Source organism: Chiroxiphia lanceolata, chromosome 6, assembly GCF_009829145.1.
Source record: "Chiroxiphia lanceolata isolate bChiLan1 chromosome 6, bChiLan1.pri, whole genome shotgun sequence".
Classification (NCBI taxonomy): domain Eukaryota; kingdom Metazoa; phylum Chordata; class Aves; order Passeriformes; family Pipridae; genus Chiroxiphia; species Chiroxiphia lanceolata.
Genome location: NC_045642.1, coordinates 58785241 through 58807591, shown reverse-complemented (window position 1 = coordinate 58807591; position 22351 = coordinate 58785241). Strand labels below are relative to the sequence as shown.

Genomic DNA, 22351 nt, shown 5'->3' with positions numbered 1-22351 from the left:
TAGGTTACATATATACACACACATTTTCTTAAAAGTATAGACTAAAAGTGGATTTAATCTTTTTTCTTGATGTAGAAGATAGAGCCTTGAAGAACTAAAAATACCCTGACACCAACAGAAGGAAAGAAACTGAATAAAGCAAAGAAAGCAAGAAAGTGAGAACCCAAATACTGTGATCCCTACCCACCCATTACTCACACTCATACATGCTCTCTCACTATCTTTAGTACAATCAAAAGGAAACAGTAATTCAGTGGAGACTACACAGCTGTAAAATTAATTCAATGTACATACCCTTCCAGAGACTGGAAAATCCAAATGTGCTCAATACTTTTTAGCTTTGCTTATTGTTAGCTTTGCAGGAGTGGCTGGAGGGTGTAATTAGGTTCACCATGGGCTATGTGTGTGGCTTCACACACTACACAAGCGTTTCCTAGAGAGTTTGTATGTCTAGTATGTGCAGGTGTACTGGGAGCACCACGGAGAAGCAGCATAAAACCCAGCAATATCCACCATTTCATAATGCCATGCCATCTAATGCTGCAGTTATTTCACCCTGCAGCATGTCTCAGGGTTCTACAGAACAATGAATTTCAGCCTCAAGCTGGGAAAGGATCAACAGACTAAAAACCTTTCTGTTGATTTTTCTGCGTGTTACTCGTATGATTTTTATTTAGGTTCACCCAGTTTTCTTGAATGTGGGACTGAGGCAGGATAGGGAAAATCTGGTTCTCTGGTTAACAATTCTAAAGTGAAAAGCAGCATGTGATTAAATGTAAATATGGACTGCATTCTTACTTCTGTGGTAAGAAAAGGAAAAGAAAGTCCCTGTAATACACAAACAAAACCCCGTGACAGTCAGCTGTAGTTTTGAAAGATCCATTTGAGTATCCATATTTCAGTGTCTATTTACTTTCAAGTCTCATATCTTCAGAAGTCAGCAGAGAAGTGCCATGATGGCTACAGATCCTTCCCCGCATGAATCTGGGATGAGCTGGACTTCAAAGCTTCATTAGAGAGCTTTCAAATGCAGTGAATATATCCTTGCATGCTGCTGATAGATGCAGCTGCTTACAATAATTTGGTTAACATGTTTATTAGAAGGCTAGTTAAAAAAAATATAAACAAAAACGAGGGAGAAACATAGAAGCTACTTTCATCTGACGACTCTGACCTAGATGCACGGACACCTAACCTCTTTTGGAGGTTCCCCTTCATTAGTGGCTGCCCTCATGGAGCTTCTCTCTCTTTCTCTAAGATAAGCCACTGGGGACAGCAAATAAATGCAAGGGAAGTTGCCCTTGATTCAAAATTGAGTAATTACATTTAATTGAAGCCACGCTCTCTAAATGCAGATTTGGAAGGTGGGTTGTGTGTGATGTTTGTGCTTCTCTTTCCCTGAAGGGCAGCGCAGCACCTCTGGCAGAAGATGCAATAGTGAAAGCAACCAGCTGCAAGGATGTGTCCCCAAGTTGTGTCTCGGGAGAAGGTTGGTTCCTCCGCTGGTGTCCCTCTTTGCCTGTGCTGCTCTTCCTTGTGCTCTGTCAGGTCAGAGGGGTTGGGTCCCTGAAAAAAACCTGCAGTGGGGAAAAATCCCATACCCAATGTCTTACAAGGGCATGTAGTGACAGGACAAGGGGGAATGGCTTTAAAATGAAAGAGAGTAGGTTTAGTTTGGATGTTAGGAAGAAATTATTAACTGTGAGGGTGGTGAGACCCTGGAACAGGTTGCCTAGTGAAGTTGTGGATGCCCCATCCCTGGAAGTGTTCAAGGCCACGCTGGATGGAGCTCTGAGCAACCTGTACTAGTGGAAGATATCCCTGCCCATGTCGAGGGGCTGGAACCAAATGGTCTTTAAGGTCCCTCCCAACCCAAACCGTTCTGTGTTTCTATGATTCCCCTGCTTTCTGGCCACAAGCCTATTTCACAGCTTGAGCACCCTCCTCTCCCACAGCCAGTCTGTGCCTGGCAGTTGGTGGCTGGAGGCAGCCGGGGAGGCTGGAAGGCAGGCAGCTGCCTGCAGCCCGGCAGGGGCTGGCAGCATTCCCCTGTCCAGTGCAGCACTGGATGTGCCACCGGGAAAGGTACAAGGTAACTTTGACAACTTCTGTCCTGCTGAATGTTTCTGAAGACCAGAATGACAACAACAAAGAACACAGCACCAGTTTTTGATTCCTCTCCAAAAGCTGGCACTTCACCGTAAACTACCCTCATCTCCCTTTTTTCCCCAGACCAATCTTCCTTTTCTCCCTTTTCTAGTCTCAGTTCAAAACTTCCCCAGGCAGAGGTTATCTCCCTGCGCAGAATATAATTATCCGTGACTGCTGCTGTGCCTTCTGCAGAAGAAAAACCGAGACTGCATTAATTTCACAACACCTGTACCTCATACTCCTGAAGTGGGTCCTAATGAAAGCCAGGAAATGCCTCCAGGGTTTTTTTGCCCCAGAACCACTTGGCCAGATGATCACTTGGAGGAGTTGAGCCCAGTGCCACGAGGGTCTGAGCCTGAGTGCTGCCATGATTCAGCACAGAGCTAATGCTTTGGAGAAAACCAAACATGTTCCTGCTGCAGGGATGGGCAGCCAAGGTGACAAACGCCATCACTGCTAAGCAAGTGAGACCAAGGGCCCACTAAACACTCACAGCTGGGGGCTTTATGCCCCCTTTATGAGCATGAAGTGGAGTAGACGCACACTCAAAGTCCTGCTGTCACCTCCTCAGGAGATGTTCCTTCAGCTTCTTGCAGGACACAGGCTGGAGCCTGGCAGAGCTCTTCAATAAATTATTTCCTCTTTCTCCTCTTGGGGCAGGGAGTGCTACACCTTGGAATGACTATGGGCAGCTCCTTTGAAGGAGCAAGCCTGCTGCACTCTGAATTACCTCAGAAAATACCCAGGGACTCAGAAATTTGGGGGTTAGCTGAAACTCAAGAATTCAGGACTGATCTACTTTGATGGAGCCTTATTTCCAGTGGAGCAAATACTGATGCACAGCCTTGGGCCTACTCCCCCCTTGGCCTTCTCATGTAGGCTGTATGTATTTATGGCTGTTTGCTGTTTTCTTTTTCTAACCAGGCCCTCATATCCCAGCTGACACTGTGAGATGATGGCCCTTTGGATGGAGTCTGGGGTCTTGGTCCTCACTCACCCACTGAACTACTCTGCCATCGTGAGGAAATCATTTCATCCCATGGAGACTTTCCCCTCTTCAGGACATCCATCCACAACCAAGGAAGCTGTACACCTAGCACAGCAAGGACCTAGTTTTGGTCAGAAGTACTTGATATCAGTATAATATGTACAAATAAAAGAAAAGAAATATTTTCTTATACAGACAAAGAACTGAGGAAAGAAAAAAAAGGAGATGTGAATTCTAGGACTAAAAGAGCAATAGTTATTTTTCATTACCAATTTCTTCCATATTAGGAGTTTTTTCATGTGGTTGGATTTTATCCACTTCCACAAATGTTTAAACTAAGCCAGAATAGTTAAAATGTGTTTACATTTACAAATGTTTACATGGAGACAATTCTATTAATGTCCAATAACTATTACCAGATATTTTTCTTCATAAATTAGAACAGAAAAAACACCTCATGCAATCTGACATTCTCAGCAAATTGGGAGAGGCTTATTTGAAATCTTAAATTTGTCTCTGACCCTTTTCAGAGAGGTTACACATAGGCCTGTCCCAAATGTATGTCCCAGGAATAGACACAAACTTCAAACAAGTTAATCAGAAGAAACAGAATTAACCTGTTGTGTATAGCACACCTCAGGGAGTAAAGAGCTGTACTCCTGTCTCACACCAAGTTCTAAATCCATTAATGTGACAGAGATTAAGTGTAGGACTTCATTCTTTATGGATGGGATTGTGAAAGACTGTTCCATGTAACAAAAATCCTGTCCCATGGGATGGTTTTTCCTGCCTTTAATGTATTTATTTTGGGAAGGAGGGACAACAGAGGTGACATTAATTATTGACCTTGCAAAGAGAAAGCAGCAGTTAACTGATAGCCAGCCATGGGGACTGAAATATTTGGGTTATCTACGAGTCAGGCACAGAGGAGACAACAGCAACTTGAGATTCTCCATTTGATTTGAACCCCAACCTCCTTTCCCTCCCCTCCACACCAAGAGGTAACTCGTCATTACTGTGAACTCAATCCTTTGCAAAGTCAGACCTTACCACAGGTACTGGCAATGGATATGTTACTGCTGGCTCCGTGAGGTGTCAGCTTGTATAACTGGACCCAAAGCCAAGTGCAGATGAGGACAGCAGCAACGAGAAGTCAGGGAGTCAGCTCAAGGCTGAGACACTCTACCGCTGAATTAATCAGTAAAGCTGTGGCCATTCCAGATACTTTGAAATTCATCCCTTGTCTGCTGTCTTTTTTTGTACCAGCATGGCAAAAATCATTCCTCCTTGACCTTGCTCCATACACAAAGATCTCTTAATAAGTGACTCCAATGAAGGTACGTGAATGGATTAAAGAACTGGTAAAAGTCTTGAAGAATTACAGTAAGTTTCTAAAAAGTAGGAAGTATTTGACCAGAGATCATCCTTTCTGTCCCTGAACATCCATGCTGTGTTAGTGGCATTCAATATGTGCCTGTTCCTCAACACGAAATCCAGATAAACGGAGAGGGATGTAGCAAAAGGGTACCAGTTGTCATGGTGATGGAGGCAGCAGGTGTGCATGGACTGAGAGAGAGGAAAAGCCCACACAATCCATCAATACAAAGATTTCCACAGTGACTAATATACCCTGAGTGCCCAAGCTGTGGCATCCTACAAATGTGGCTGATGGGCAAGGATGCTGGAGTCCTGCAGCAAGGGGCGACCCTGTCCTGGGAGAATGGGTTTGACTCAGACCATTTCTGCAGTGCCAAAACTGTAATAGAAAGGAAACACAGCACTTCAGGCCTCACAGCTACATCCATTCAGTGACCCACAGGTCACATTCATTAAAGCACAGGCCAGGTGATGTTGATGCTGGTCACCTCTCAAAAGTTTGTTCCAGAGATAACTATCTTGTCTATATTACTGTCTTATAGAAGCCCATCTCCCTTGCATTGGTTACTCACAACCCAATGTGTTGTCCAGATCCCTGTATTTTTGTTCCTAGTTAATACAGAAACATCTGAGAAGGCATCTGAGATGATGAAATAGAATCACAGAATCATTAAGGTTGGAACCAAGATCAAGTCTGAACCAGGTTAACAAATTTGAAGAAAATACAGGGCTCTTTGTAACCTGGAGAATACCAGTGACCCATCTGACAGCACAGATCCACAGCTGTACTGGAAAAACACTGCAGGTGGAGCAAGTGGGACAAGCAGACAAAGCGAGTTGGAACTTTCACAGGCCAGACTCCAGTGATGGAGGAAGCATCTTAGGAAATGTACCCTTCCTTGGACCACACTGCAGAGCTGGCAGCTCCTAGTTTGCTTGGAGGTTGGCTGAGACCACCAAGCAGCTGCTTCATCAGCTTTCAGATCCCACCAGAAGTATTTGGACTGGTCCAACTCCTCCAGGAATGTTTTATTCCATAAAAAAAGGTCAGTGTCCTCATAAGATGTGTTGGTTTGGGCACTCTTTTATATAGGTTTTTTTTTTCGGAAATAGGAGAGCTGCCTTCCGTTGCCTCCTTGGCCTGAAACGATTCAAGACAAGTCCTTCACACAAGCTTAGCTGAAGCTGGCAAATGGATTTTAAAGTTTTGAATGGTATAACCAATATCCAATACTGCAATCACATACATCTCATTTTCTTCAGAAATAATGCTACGAGGCTACACAACATAAATTTTTGTAAAGCCACTTGCAAAAATACTATTAATTTTTTACATCTTGGGAGTTGCATCGCAGAAAAGTAATTTATATTTTTGTCATGCTCCTGTGGGAAGTGGGTTTGCGTCAGACCCAGGATTTAGACACACGATACCCCAACACGTGTAGTGCTCAGACGAGTGTGCTAATTTTCCTGCTCCTGAGAACAAACCACAAAATACACCCAATTCCAGAGCACAGACCCTCACAACAGGGCTCCCCTACAAAGCCTGTGTCTGCATCTGAACTCACCCTCAGGAGCCCTGCACAGTGGAGGAAGAATAAAAAAGCACTTGGAAGTTGTGAGTCATTTCACCTGCAGCTAGATGTTAAACCAGGTCAGACAAGCTGTACCCTGAGATGCCCGTTTGTCTCCTGTGTCTACACAGGGAGCTCTGTGCCTGTCACCTGTATGCAGACATCCTCCACGGATGGTGAGTATGAAGGATTCAAATCCCTACCTCTGGCACTGCAAATGTCAGGGTTTGGTGCAGGACTGTGTAAAAAGCCTCTGCAAAGCTTTTCTCTGTATATGTATGTGTGTGATATACCCTTCATCTGATGCTATTTTTGCCCCCCCCAGCATGCTGGGGTATTGCCAATTCCCAGCTGGGATGCAGCCTCAGAGACCAGCCAGTCCTTCCAGACAAACATTATTATTTTAAAAGCTGCAGAGGGAGGACAAGCCACGACTGCCTGGGAGACCATGCCAGAATGGTGGCTCCCAGTGAAAGGTTGTGAAAAAAACAGATATTTTACCTGCATAAACAATCAAATGAACCACCAGCAGTGAAGTGAAAGCCACCCCCTCCCCTTGTTCTCACCACACTTCCCAGGAAAACCTTCCAGATCATCTGAGATGTCTGTGTCTGTTCCTGTACAACCACCCTTTTGCATTGCAAATCTCATCCACGATAGATGCTGCTCAGATCACTCCCACCACTAGGTGAGTCTAGGATGCTTCAGTCCTTGAGAACTAGTCCCCTTCCCTCTAGGAGCCTTCAGTTGTCAAAACAAGGCATATCTGGGACCCTCTTTTTTGATATTCTGAAAACTAGGCCAGTCAAGCCCAATTTCTCATGAGTAACCCTTGGTAAACAGGCTTGATGCAAACCCAAAGTGTTTTTAAAATTTAGGCAGGTCCCAGAGAATATAAATCACTATTAATACTTGATGTAAAAATGTTTTTAAATCTTATTTCTCAGATTTTTGATTTTTTCTAAAACTTCCACTATGTTAACAAATCTTCCTTTTTATTTACATGAATTAAAATGTGATTTAGAAAAGTTAAACTACGAAAGACTAGACAGAAATGAATGAACAGGAAATTATGCTACACCAGCCTTTCTGTTTGCAGCTAGGAAGGAACTGGAGCCCTTGGGACCTGGGGTTTGCAGTTCAGCCTGATGGAATATCCATAGTCCATCTGCATTTGTCCTACGTCTGAAAGTCCAGCCTGTGACACTCACACAGAGCAAGAGACCTGAACAACCACTGTTAATGCAAACCTTCCTTTGAGATGGATGCAAGAAGATGCTGCCATGCATTGTGCATGAACTCCTTGTGCCTGGATTGGTTCCCTGCCTTGAAAACCCATTTTGTAGGTTTACTGTCCTTCCAAAACAGAGAGGGTAATGGCAGCATTCCACACAAGATGCAATTCCAGCTCTTAACTCCAAGGGACAGTTTGGAGCAATGCCTCCACCCAGGTCAGGGCAGGGAAAGGAGGTAGGAGCAGACAGCTAGGATGGGAAGAACAAGCCAGTAAGACCAGAAAATACCAGCAAAGGGCCAGCAAGAAGCACTGGCTGTGACCAAACTTCTATTAACAGCTTTTCAGTATGGCTCATGCATGAGAGCAGCCTCTCACCGTGGTGTCCTGCACTGGCAGGAGTCTCTGCAGCTGAGAAGCATGGTCAGAAACCCTCTACAGAGTACGACAGCAAAAAGAAACCTGGTAGAAGTGGAAGGGAGCTGAAGTCATGAAAAGTGAGAGCCAACAGAGACTGAAGCCAGGGCACCTATTTCCAACCTCAGCATTTAGGCTGCTTCACCTAATTTAGTTCTGTAAATCTCCATATATGCTTAGCTCACTTCATTAATCTGCACTCCAAGGATTCAGCATAGATGGCCTCAAATGATGGCTTTATTGTTCTTCTGCTCTGTATGCTCCTCAGATAGCTTTGCTTTGATGTGAAATTCAGCCTCAAAAACAAACTGCTCTAACAACTCCTTTAATTGCTCTCCAGTAAATTCTCCCTAATCCTCCTGTCCCAGGAACTGTTTTGTGTTAAACCGTTGCTCCATCTGTGTGTGAGAAAGGAATCGCTGTCCTTGGCTGTGCACTGAAAATGACTGACTGCTGAGCAATTAGTTAATCTCCAGGATAGGGATGTTTCACTAAACAGTCTTTCATGCTGGATTTTGGAGGAAAAGAAGATTTCCGTAGGTTAGTCTGCTGGCTGCTTGAAAAGAAACAGTAAATAATAGCCTTTCTGCAAATTTCCATTGATCCTGACTTCACAGACACGGTAGCATGCTAAAGCAAAAGCTTGGTACCAAGCACATTTAATTTTGCTTTGGAGAAGCTGTTTTCACACAGATTCTTCCTAAGCAACTTGTAAAAGATGTGAAGATTGCCAATTCAAGTAACAAAGTCGTGTTGCTTCAAGGAAATGAGAATTATTTCCATGATGTTGATAAAGCCCTTTTAAGGGAAATTGAATGATATTTTATGTGCAAGGAAGGGGTTAGTCCTTTCATCATTGCTTCATAAAGATCTTTGTCCCCCAGGTTGCTCATCCAAAGGAAAATCAGGACGAGTAAAGAGAGAGAGACCCTTCAGAAGAACCCAACAACAGCCAATAACTGACTTCCAGAGCCCAGAAATTCCATCACCTCGCTACTGCTTGCCCTGCGGTTTAGAAATTGGTTACTCTAGGTCAAATTGCAATCTGGTACCATTTCATGTTTGCAATCAATTCACACAGCACCTGAGTACTCTTGCAGAGAGACATCTGTGCACGCTGGCAGCCAATTAGGCTGATCTGCATCCGAGAACAGCCATGAATACTAAGGAGAAAGCAGTTCAGAGTTTGACCCATCCACTTCGTACTTGGTACGGATCTGAAATCATAGTGTTTTCATGTAAAACATGCCCAGATTAAAGAAGAAAGAGAGGAGAAGCAGGCAGAGATCCAAGTCTCATTTGTCACATCCCTGGAGCATCATGGCCAAACACACAGAGCACCAGGCTGGGATTCAAGGGGATGGATTATCCTGCTGGCTTGACCTTTGGCCAAGTGGGAAGTCCTATACAAATCACACCATCTCTCTGTGTCTCCATCTCTCCCAGTGTAAGAGAGGATAATAACACTGCTCTCATTTCTCCAATTAACTGGAAATCCCTGTATCATTGCCAATTATTCACAACCAAGAGACGAGGCTGATAGAAGAGAGAGATCTCTGTTTTGGCCTGTTGTCAAGACTGAGGTAGTTCATTAAAAAAATACACATAGGTGTTCTCAGGGTTTCAATTCAAGAATAAGGGCCCAAGGCACTGCTGCCCTAAGACATTTAGTGCAGTCCATAATGGATGTACAACGCTACACGAAGTCCTGCTCTCATCCCCTGAGACATCAGGCCTTGATTAAGGGTATCACTGACACCTACTTTGCAGGGAAGGATCAGTCAGATCACTCAGTTTGAGTGATGGACATGAATTCTTCAAATGGTGTGACTACACATTTAACAAAGTATGTGCTGAGCTAAGGAGTGAGATTTCCAAAAGAAATGCCAAAGTCTCTTCCTCTCTTTGCACAATCACACAGATTTATACCAACCATAAGAGCATTATCTGAGAGCAGCTGAGTCTCCTGAATCACGAGCTCTTCCAATCACCCAGACCTGAGCAACTCCTGCCCATACATTTGGTGCTTAGAGATGCCTCCTTCTCTTTATAACCCAGGGAAAACAACACACGGATCTTCTGTGGTCGCAGCATTAGCTGTTGTATCTGATGTCTGCTGGGCTCTCTTTTTTTTGCTTGGAAAGGGATGCTGAAGAAGGGCACTATGCACCTTTGGAAGTGGGGAGCTTTGACATGGTTTTGAAATGAGACTCTGGAATTGGAACCTATCACTTCTTTCCCTCGCTATTTTCTGTTTTCTTTGCTTTAACCAAACAGCAGATGCTTTAGCATGTTGCAGAACAGCCAGATTCAGAATTATTTCTCCAATACTATCCAAGTGAGAAAAATGCACCTTCCACACACAAAATTACTTAAATCAATAAACTATAAAGGCTATTTTATTTAGGAATTTATGGTGGTTTTCAACAGGGTCTGTTGCTGCTCGGCCTTGTTTAGAGTCAGTCCCTTTCAGAGTGGAGTGCGGCCTCAGAAGAGAGTGAACTGTGACTATGATCCAAAGATACAGTACTTTCTATGGGGCTCCTGTCACAACTGGGAGCAATAAAATCCAGCTTTAGCCCCCTAATTCCTTCTCAGGACCCTAAAGCCTACACTAAACTCAATAAAAAGACTAAATTGGAGCGGGGAGGTGAAAAAATGTGTTGACTAAGAGTCTAATTTGTTTTCTGTATATAACACAGAGGTGGGGAAAATGAGCAGAGAGTAACTTGGGGATGGCTGTTGCAGTATTACTAAGTAGCATCTCATGGGGACCTCTGTTCTCTCTCACTGGTTATGTTTATTCACTTTGGGATTTAAACTCACACCTTCCTTCACTCCGTAATAGCTCTCCCATGTAAACAAGTCTAAACTGGGTTAGTTATTTGGTGGGTGAGCAAACTACTTGTAGATGAAGGTAAGCTACTTCTTGTAGCTCTAGATGGAGAGTATCACATATTCATGCCTCCTTCCCCTTTCTCTTTTCTTCCTTCCAGACGCAATTATTGCAGAGAGCAAAGGGCAGGGGAGATATTTCTCCTACTTCTTTGCCTTGCACTGAGGCAGAGAGATGAACAGACTTCTCTTTCTGGACTTTCTTTTCTTCTGTCTTGCAGACATTTCTTTTCTCTGTATAGCACAGAAATCCTGCAAGAAGGGGAGCTGAGGTGCCTACAGAGACTCTCCAGCCCCTGGGAAAGGGGAGCCCTGCAGAAGGCTAAAAACCCAAGCTCAAGAGACACAAGATCTTTCACTGGATGTGGAGGAGAATTCCAGCAAATACAGCCTCCACCCACTAAAACAAGAACATTCCATGACTTTCAGACAACCACACTGGTGTAAACACCTGGTGACATCTATCACTACATGGTGCACTAAGACCACGTTGCCACCACCAGTCCTGCCAGTGCATCATGTACCCCAGGGCTCAAGAGCTGAAGCGAGCTTCCCATTGCCTCCTAGCCCAGCTGCAGGGTGCTGGGCTCCCTGTGAGACAGTGCCCCTCCAACGGGACAGTTTCCAACTAGATCAGGCAGGCTGGGTCCTTGCAAACTTGTATCAGCCATTGAATCAATATCTGCTGTTGGCACTGGCCTAATGAAATGTCAGTCAGCAGCACTGTCAATTGATCCAGGCTTTGCAGATGAGTTACTGTCTCTGCATTTTACTATAGATGATTAAAAAAAAGGAACTCCACAAAGAAAACAGCCTTCACTTTGCTCAGGATCTCCTACGAGGGATGTGCTTCTGAGCATGGATAGGGAAAGACAGTTCAAAGCCTCCAGATGACAGCAGGGTGGTTTGAGCTTGGGGCAGGCTGCAGAAATAGTGCTCTCTGGGATGGTGAAAAGTGCCAAAAGACTTTACAGGCTGCTCTTCAGCCTGATTTAACTTGGAGCAGAAAATCAATCATCAATAATAATATGCAGCACTGATACACCACTCTCCAGTATTGGAGGAAGTTGGATTTACGTAGCTGCCACTTGTGCCAGTTGTCAACACCAGGGCACAGAGAGGTCATACAGTGCTTGCCCAGGGTCACTGAGCTGCTTAGTGGATGAGGGAGGGGGATGGAACCAAGGTTTCCAGCCCAGAGCCCCTGCAGTAGGAAAATCCATACTGCAAAAAGATTAAACATATAAATATATTTATTAGAAGAAAAGAAATTTATTAATATAATAATTAACTTTCTTTCCACTATTGTCCTTTCTGGTACATAGAGTTCTGGATTTGAAATAACTGGAAGGGCTCAGCTGTAATTGCAGTTAATTGCTGAAATCAAATCCAGAGCAGAACAACTTTACTGCTGTTCAGGTTTGTGTTCTAAGAGGGGTGGAAAGGGGGGGCAGCACTATCTCTGTATATTTAGTGACAATTTTCAGAAGGTCTTGCTTTTATTCCAATGAAAAATGACAAAAATCTTCAGGTTTGGCTTCTGGCCAGCCCTGCTTGTGACAGACACAGTGTTCCTGCATATCCCCAGCACAAAGCCACACAGAACACTTGCACAGAGGATGTGCAGAATTCATATTTTGTTCTCAGTGGTTTTGCCTCTTATGTGTTTCCGCCTGAAGACTAAATGGTCTCAATAAAAGCCTAAGAGAGTCTCTCCATTTACAAAGTAATATATCGCAAAAGAATTGCAAATTGTTCCCCAAATGTACTACTCTCTCCTCTCTGCTTTAAGTGGAAATTGAAATTAATTGGATTCATTATGGCTTTCTTTTTTAACTTAAATATTACTGTACCAGAATATAAAGTGTCTGAAATTTAATCTGAAGTCTTCAGACCTGAAAAAATGTTTTGCAACTGAAAGCTTGTTGATTTTTTTTCAGCTATATTCACTGGCCCAACGAAAGATAACACCCCTTGCTATCAGCCTTGCTTCTGACATTGAGAACATTCTACCTGGCTTTCAGAAAGTTTGGGTTTATATGGAATGTGCTATCAGCTTCTCTGTTCACTTCATCACTTTCAAGGTTTCGTTAATTTATTGAAAACGTTTTATAACAGGGGCTTCAATTAAAACAATGCACTTCCATTGTCACGTGACGTAGAATACCACCAGTTTTGTTTGGAAGTGATGAGTCAGAAACGAAGAAATAGTTTTAAAGGGCAGAATATACGAGCAAAAGACCCAAATGAAAGGGATGATGGGCAGCCTCCGTACCTCGAAGAGCCAAGGTATCACTTTGTTGTACCCATGTTACAAAACAGAGAGGCAAAACATGCTGTGCAGTCACTGCCAGACATTTCTCACCTGAACCAGGTTTAATAACAGACAGTAATTTAGTGGGGAGAGTCACTGATTCCAGATTCAGGCTAATTCAAAAACATGGCAGTATTCCTGAGTGGAGTAGATTTAGACTGGGGGCTGGGCAGTTATTTGCTTGTTCTCTATTTGCTTCTAGATCCTAGTCAAGGACCTGATTTTTTAAATGTTCATGGGGCAGAAAGTGAGGGCCTGCCTATGCCACACCACAGGGAAGGGCACCAGGACTCCTGTTGTAGCACAGCAGTGTCTCCCTGCAGAAAGGCAGGATGCAAGAGGTCCAAGAGGATAGACTAGGCTCTTCTCAGTGCTGCCAAGCAATAGGACAAGAGGCAATGGGCAGAAATGATGTACAGGGAGTTCCACCTGATTACAAGGAAGAACTTCTTTACTATATGGGTGACTGCACTGGAACATATTGTCCAGAGAGGATGTGGAGTTTCCCTCACTGGAGATATTCCAGAACCATCTGGACAGGATCCCATGCAATGTGTTCTGGGGGGATGCTGCTCGAGCAGGGATGTTGGACCAGATGACCCACTGTGATGCCTTCCAACCTGATCCATTCTGTGATTCTCTAATTAGGCTGCATTCAGAACTGCTCTGCCTCTGCTGTTTCCAAGCCCAAAGCTCACCCTGCACCACTGTTCTGTGTTCAGCCAGGTAGCCATGCCAGAATTACCCTGGAGTTATTTCTTTTCCTTCTTGACTCATAAATACAGCCTACTGCTGTATCAGAGAAGACTGGATCTGTCTGGACCAAAGCCAAGACAGTGCTGCCAGTGCTCAGTCCCCATCTACAGATCTTTTGGATGAAACTCAAGCTCAAATGACCACTGAACATATCCCTGTGCCTACCTTCCCCATGGGATGCCGTGCAAACAATGCCACAGGGATGCTGTGAGGGAGAAAGAGTTGGGGCAGTTCAGCAATTCACATCTCTGCTTCTCAACTCAGAGAAACAGCACAAAATCCACTGGCAGGGTGACCCGACAATTCTTTTAATTTGAAATCAAGCCTTGGAAAAAATTAACACCTCTGGAAAGACAGGGTCAGCCCACTGTGTAATAGATGTGAAATAAGTCAGTTAAACCACTGGGAAATCCAAATTTAACAGGAAAAGAAGACCAAAAGGTTATTTAAACTTTTAATATCTACTCCATTTAACTAGAGAAAACTCTGTGAAATAATCTTGATGAGTATCCCCGGGATTCTTCAAGTGAGACATCTCACCCAGCAAGAGCTAAGCTTTTCCCAGTTGGGAGCTCTCAGTTGGCAGTGAGTGAGTAAGGAGTGCTGGCTGTTGGAACACACTGTAATTGCCTTTAATATGGTCACAGCCAATGCTTCAACGGGGAGGAGCCCCTTGAGGAGAAAAAAAGACCCAAGATATAAGCATGCAAACACTGAAGAGTATCCAGTCAAAATGAAATATACCATCAAGAGGATGTGCTACTTTCACCTAAAACATCTCCCTTTAGCCAAAGGGAGCTTGGTGTAGAGTTGCCACTAAGGGTGCTTTAGCTCAAGAGACTGAAGGAATCACAGTTTTTCAGAGGCATCTGTAATTGTCAGCAGAGCAGGGGCCTTCTATTTACGGCATAATCAAATCAATTTTTAGACAGCAAAGACCCCATTTCAGTGATGTTGCTAATGTCTCCTCATACCTGAACCTACACCAGTGAAGATCTTTTCCTTTCTGGGGCAGAAAGTCAAGGGAAATCACCCACAGCCAGAAAAACCTGCAGGAGGGCTATCCACCAGCTAGTGAGCTTTCTACAACAGCATGGAAATACTGCATCAGCCCCGTGAAACTCCAGCGTGCTGTTCCCTGAAGGTCACTTGAGCAGAAATGAAGTTGCTAATGACAGTTGCACCAGAGCCGCCTGCGGACAGAACCACTGGGCTGCCCACATGACAAACACCCCGGGGGGATGAAGTGCTCTCCCTCTCCCCAAAGGGACCGTTGGATGTTTTTTTTCCAACCTCGAGAAGATGTGACTGAGGAACTCAGGAAGTGATGACTCTGCAGAGCATTGTACTTATTTCTGAAGGGTATCCACAAGAGGAAGAGACAGCACAAAAGAGTTCACGAGTGGGGTTATAGGAATGGCATAAACAGATGGTCTGGTGAAGAGACATTTCCTTCCCACTTACACGCTGACTGCATTAAATCAATCCCTGGGCTTTCATGGCAATATGCTAAGGCTCTGCTGGGAAGGATTTTAACAACCTGACTATATCCTAGTTGTGGGTATCATTCTGCTGGGCCTACACATCCAATCTATTCTTGGGGAAAGTTCCTTCCATTTTTATCACGTGCTTCTTGATGATCTTCCCTATTATCTGTATCACAAACATCACCTCTTTTCTAGATGTGGGTCTTTGTAAAACTCATCAGCATTATGTTCCTATCCATGTATTTAGGCACTGACACAGGATGCTCCTTAGGGGCTGAGCCTGCTGTTTTTGCAGCCTTAGCTTATCTCATTGCTCCAGACCAAAGCAAATTAGTTTGTAATCCTCAGTATTGTATACTCTGGCAAATCTGGCTTTAAAAGTGATCAGAAATGACGTCCTCATGTAAAACTGGAGTCAATCCCCTCTTCCTGTCTGGGGCTAGTAAGAAAACCCTGTACCTGCATAAAAACCAGGTCTTTGCAATCAATAACACTGATGATTCTGTATCTCCCCATTTGTGACCATGCTGCACCCTATTTATACACTGTTTGAATGCACTCCCTGTGCACACACAATTAACAAAACACCAGCTGGTATAGGATAAATGTTGCTGCAAGGATGCAGAAAGACACCAGACGAAAGTACAGATCTCTACCTCTAGCTCTGTTACTTTCCATCTTTGATGCTGTATCTGTCTCCCAGAGGTCCTTCTGAACTCAGAGACTTTGGCTAAATCATCTCTGTGGTTTTCTCTCGTTTGATTTTTTTCCCTGCTGCCTGAAAAATCCAGCTAATCCTAAGCCTTCCACACGACAGCAGTTCTTCAGTCCCCTTCTCCCAGGAAGGCCTTTTCCAGGCGCTCCTAGGAGGCTGACTCTTCTCAGTGGGGTTTGCCAGGGAATGCCTACAGATGTGCTACTGTGTCAGATACTGGGGCCATGAAGATGCTCACGGGGCTGGAGCACCTCACCTATGAAGACAGGTGGAGAAAGTTGGGCTTGTTCAGCCTGGAGAACAGAAGGCTCCAGGTAGACCTTGGAGCTTCTTTCAGTGCAAGAGAACTGGAGAGGGAATTCTGCCAAGGGCATGGAGTGACAGAACAAGGGGAAATGGCTTCAAAATGAAAGACAGTAGATTTAAATTAGATATAAAGAAGAAATTCTTTCCTGTGGGGGTGGTGTGGCACTGGAACAAGTTGCCCAGAGAAGCTGCGGATGCCCCATTCCTGGAAGTGTTCAAGGCCTCACTACACGGGGCTCTGAGTAACCTGGCCTATTGGAAGATGTCCCTGCCCATGGCAGGGGTGTTGGAATGATCTTTAAAGTCAAACTGACCCAAAACATTTTGTAATTCTATAATTTTATAGTCCACTCATGGGGCAGGGCTGATCCATGGAGTAAGAGCATCTGCCCCCAAAAAGACTAGCAAGGCTAAAGGAGGCTGTTGGGGATTTTGCAAATTCAGTCTCTGTACCAGCAGATTCCTTACCTACCCTGTTAGCAGCTATCTGACATGTTGCACTGAATTTGAGCCTGACTGGTCCAGGAGGAAGCTCTTCCTGAGACACGTCCCCAGTGGGTCACAAGGCAAACAGTGCCTTCATTCAAAATTTCTGAAAAATGCTTAAAGTTATGGCTGGTGGTTCATGCAGCTCAGTCAGGCATTTGTTTGGTATATTAATGCATGGCTGCACTGAGCTTGTAAATTACTATTCATGTACTTTTGTAGAACATCTTGAGGTTGTTGTCTGAGTCCTTTAATAAATGGGAACAGGGACAATTAATAACACATGAAAAACATGCATGATTCAGTTCATCCATTTACATTTCTACTGTGGCCTTCTTTGGCAGGAGGGCTAATACAGCCTGGGAGCAGGATGGTCATTCATAATTGAACTGCTCTGACCAACAAAGCTGTTACATTTAAAAATGGATTTGCCTTAGACACACGATGGAGATGGAAATTCACTACAATGGAGTTGAGTCAAGCAAGGCAGAATGATTGAAAACAGTGAGGTTAGATCTCAGCAGAAATTAATTGCTGAGATGCAGGAATGCTCTGATAAGGTCAGGGACACGGCAAAGGAAAACTAAGTCTGTGCACTGAGGGGGAAGCGATGGGCACGACTGGAAAAGCAAAGTTAATCACAATAAAAATGCTACGTTTCATCTGACTGGTTAGATACATCCTGATTTGGAATGGCTGCTCTCTCCTGCTGTCATCTCTTGGTTGCTCAAGTCCCCATTTTCACATTTTTAAGGGAGTGCAAAGTGTTTTAGGCTCTCAGAAAAAGCCAGAGCTGTTCCTGTGGTAACAGCAGTGTTGTTCATAATAAAAACCAGAAGAAAATGGACTGCTTCCAAAGGGATATGTACTTACAGAGCACGGAGAGCTTAAGTCCCCCTGCTCTGGAGGTACAGCGACTGATGGAAATACTTAGATAGGAAACATTATACAGAAACTTTTTGGCAGCTGAGACACCTTTGTGGAGTACTAATAAAAAACCCGAAATTGACCTAAAAGTCAGAGGGGAGGTCCCAAAGTTTAAAAAATCACTGATAGTTTAATTATCGGAGTTAAGAGAATCAGAGGCTTTTATAAATGCTCACACTAAGCTCCTTTTTTTAACACTAACTTACATCTGAAAACCATATTGTGGTTTTGTTATCTTTAGGAAGGGACACAAATTAAGGGTAAGGGCTGTGAAAACTAAGAAGTAAAAATACGTGGAAAAACATGAATTAATAATATATACTCCTTCCTAAACACATGGAGTATTTTTGCCTGTCAGCAAGTTGCTCAAAAGTGCAATAACAGGGAACTCAGCTCATTTCAGGTGCTTCCCAGAATTTCCCTGTCCCTCCTGACAGCTATGCCCACTTCTGGCATATATTTAATCAGATCTCAAAATTGCTCCTCCAGACTTTCTTTGCATGGGACCTAAACCAAGGCAGCTGGTAACCACTGCCACTGGCAGACAATTAAAAAAAGCACAGTCAATCAGCTATCATTAAGTTGGAAGTGACAGGCTCGGTTTTATTTTTAACTAAAACTAGTGGGATTTATGCAAACTTCCCCACACAGTTTCTCTTGCACTTTGTTTACAATTTAATCCTTTCCTACATGCACTGTAGCAAGCAGACCCAAAATACCACTCAAAGTAAGGTAAATCTAGGATTTGCAGGGCTGTAATGATTATCACATGCTGAACCAGCACATTTGGATATTATTGCATCTGTGAAGTGTGTACTGAAAAATAACAGACTAAAGGATTTATACTTGCACAGAAAAGAAAGGCCTTATGCAGAGAGTTAGCATATGAGAAGCTATTAATTTATTTATTTGAGGAGCCTTTCTGTGCAAGTCAAGGCAAAAACCTGCTCAGAGAGGGTAAGGGAAGAATAAATAAAATCTGTGGTATTTCCACAGCAGAATTGCTCTGAAGTTCTTACTGATCATTAGTGGGTGGGTCAAAATGGATCCCATTTTGGGCAGAGCCAGGAAACTCCCACTTGGATGAATGCTAAAGCTCTGCCTGCACCCTGTGAAGCCTATGGGAATCCACTGATATGATCCCAAGGAACAGGCAGAAGTTCTCTTTCCCCAGACACAGTTTTGGGTGCATTGCAACTGGCATTCCCAGTCTTGCAGAACTAAGGTTTAATAGAAACTCATTTTTATATCTGCAAGTCATGTTGTGCTGTGTTACTAAAATGTCTGATGTTCAGCTCCAGGAAGCAATGATGGAATTAAACATTTCAGTTTTTTAACATTTCCCCCTTTTTTTTGCAGCTATCGCATTGAAAAAGTTGAAGAACTACACAGTAATTGGGCTCAGCAAGAAGAAAGGCATTGCTCTGGGCTAATTGCTTGGAGGGGTGTGAGATAACACAACAGATCTCTTTCCCCACTTTCCGTGCAAATCCTGCCTGCCTGATGGTAAAAACTTTCTTAACTGGAAATCAAAAACGAATTGGCAACATTGCTTCCCATTGCACCATGCACATTCCTTCCTCTTCCTTTGCAGCTGGAACAGATTAAAAGCATCAATTTTAATCGATAGGGGGAGGTGAACACAAAATGTTCATTTTTTAATATTTACAAGATTAAAAATAGTAAACCTTTGATTTATTTTTTTACCATCAGTCATGTCCTGTGCAATCAACACTGCCCTGAAGTCATATTAGCAGACAGCCTGCAGAGGGTTTCTGAGTCAGCTAAGGAGAATCTTTTAATTATGACAGATTTCTAAATAGGAAAATGGTATCAATTCACAATAAGCACATTAGCAAATCATCATCAATCTGGATCTTCACTCTAGCACAGCCAGTTCACATTTTTGTTTTCCTACGGATGCTGCCCATCCCTGACATTCCTGTTTGATGATCCTTCCACACACAAATAAATCACCCAGACTGCACTGCCTGCCTGAAGAAGAGGTGTTCAGACCTTTCACTGGGGTGAATCAGCAGAGTGCCTTTTGTAACAGACTCTGAGTCCCTGCATGTAGAAAGCATCACATCAGCACACATTATTTTTTTCTGCAGCTGTACAATGCTGTTCTAAGATCCTCAAATGGGAAGTATGCTAAATTGCATTTCTCAAGAAAAATAGCAAACAAACAACATACAATGTCCTTTTGATTCAGATAGGGAAGTTACACATCCAGGAAAAAAATTAAGTCTTCCTCTGTAATGTCAAAGGATTATCAGAACTGGGCTCAGCCCTGCTTTTAACAGAGTTGGTGATTTGTCTCTTGCTCCCACAGAAGCATGGTCAGGATGTCTGAGAAAGGTATTTAAGTCAGAGATTATATTCAGAATAGAATAGTGGCCTGCTGGTACCCTGTGGGATTAATGTGGCTCTGAAATACTATTAAAGATGATAGTGCATTGGCTGATCTCTGCATCTGCCTGCAGTCTAAAGGCAGAATGTGTTAATCCAGACTGCACCATGAAAACATACTACCCAAAGACCCTGGGATATACAGTGCTCTGTTTTTTAGGCAAGTATTTAAACATTCAGCAAGATACCTAAGTCCTTGAGGACAGGACAGGACAGGACAGGAGAAAGAGATCTACAACCATCATCTTATTCAACTGCCTCACTACTTTGGGGCTGACCAAAAGTTATAGCATGTTGTTTAGGCCAATATCCAAATGCCTCTTAAACACTGACAGGGTGGGGACATCGACCATCTCTCTAAGAAATCTGTTCCACTGTTTGACCATCCTCTCAGTAAAGAAATGCTTCCTAATTTCCAGTGTAAACCTTTCCTGGAGCAGCTTTGAACCATCCTCACACACCTTGTCACTGGATCCCAGGGAGAAGAGGTCAGCACCTCTCTCTCCACTTCCCCTCCTCAGGCAGCTGTAGAGAGAAATGAGGTCACCCCTCAGCCTCCTTTTCTCCAAACTAGACAAGCCCGAAGTCCTCAGCTGCTCCTCACAGGAAACTCTTTCCAGCCCCTTCGTCAGCTTTGCTGCCCTTCTCTGGAGGCATTCAAGAGATTTCAGGTTTATCAGCAACTTCTGCACTTATCCAGGAGCAGGGTCACAACCAAGGAAGCACACCGTGCTTGTCAAAGGAGAAAAAAACCCACTGTGCTGCCTCTGTGCCTCCAGAGAGTGGATTCAGTTGTGCAATTGCTCCTGTATCCCTTATTTCCACAGTCAGCGTGACCTGAAGAGTGGCCAGAAGAGACCATTGTAAGGGAGATGATGAAGTGGCAAAAGGAGAGGGAAGGGAGTGAGGCACACAAAAAAGAGTCAGGCTCACAGCTACAAAAGCAAGAAAGCAAACCCACAGACAGCCCTCACAGCACTTGCTCTGCTCAGACAGCTGCCCCGTGCCCGTCTGGCAGGGAGGCACCAAGGGGTGAAGTTAATCCTGCTGCAGCTTTCCCTCTGAATTCTTATGCTGCTCTTCTACCTAGCAAAGTCATGCAGAGTCCTCCAAGGACTGACTTCCTTGCTTTGAATGCCTTAAACTTAAATCTCTGAAGAGGAGCAAAGACAAAAAGAATTGCTCAGGGGAGCAGCAGATGTGAGGGAAGAACTGCAGAAAAAACTCTAGCCTCAGACCTGTAATTCTCACTCAGGAGGATCCATGGGTCTCCCAGTGGCAGAAGGTGGAGCACGGACTGTGCTGAGCTGTCTGTAACCACACATACAAATACACAAGGAATTTCTCCATTATCTGTACTGATATATTCCTCATATGGGTTTGGCCCAGATCTCTTAGCAGTTTCTCAAAAAATTTCCAGCCTAGGACCACTAAATCAGCAATTTGGACATGGTCACACTGATCATTTGAAGACTTGAACTGGGCTCTTCTGGCCCATGTACATTCAGTATACAAGTCTAGACATCATCAGAGGTGGTATTATATATAAATCAGTGAAACAGTCCTTCAAGAAATATTGCAATTGAATATTAACATACCTGGAGATAGATGTGAATGCAGTAAAGCTAAACAACAAAAATCACAAAATATTGTCCAAAATGAAAGCTTTTTCAAGCATAATGGTGGCTGCAGCATCTGCTAAGATGTCAAAAAAATAAAACCAAATTGACTGTCGAGGGTATAATTTATTTGCTCTGTAATCACACTAAACAATCACTAAAGGTAAACTATGACTACAGGACTAAATATTTTGTGACGACATAAAAGAAGCAAAAACTACAGACCAGAGAGGGAGAGAAAAGGGCAGGAGCATCCTGAGACAAGGTAAAGCAATCTTTCCTTTCTCACATGGAGACAGAGGAATTTGATGAAATTAAGAGCAAGGCTGGTCTGTGAGCTCTACATAGAGAGCAGGAGGAGGCAAACACCCCTATTTACCATACTGTTAAATATACCCAAACTAAGCTGACGTTATTGCTTAACAAAAAGATAATGAGGAAAAAGAGGAATAAGGTGCATTACTTTTGTTGGAGTTACAGGAAAAGAGAGTGAGGAGTAAAAGCAAGAGCTGAGAAAGGTGTCTTTTGCCATGGTACAAGAGAGTTGCCTGACACTGCAGTAACAAAGCAAGAGCTGTAGACACCCAAACACAATGTCACAGGCAGCACAGCTATGGGCTGTGACCCTGGAGAAGTGAAGAGGGTGTCACTGTGCCTGGCTGGACACTGCCCTCTGTGTCCCCTTGCCTTGCC

The 22351-nt window shown here is 43.7% G+C and overlaps 1 protein-coding gene across 1 annotated transcript in view; it reads right to left on the bottom strand.

Annotated features, from left to right (window-relative positions):
- The window catches only part of KCNH5 (potassium voltage-gated channel subfamily H member 5), a 175761-nt gene that overhangs the window by 13957 nt on the left and 139453 nt on the right, over window positions 1-22351 (bottom strand). The gene's annotated exons all lie outside the window — the stretch shown is intronic.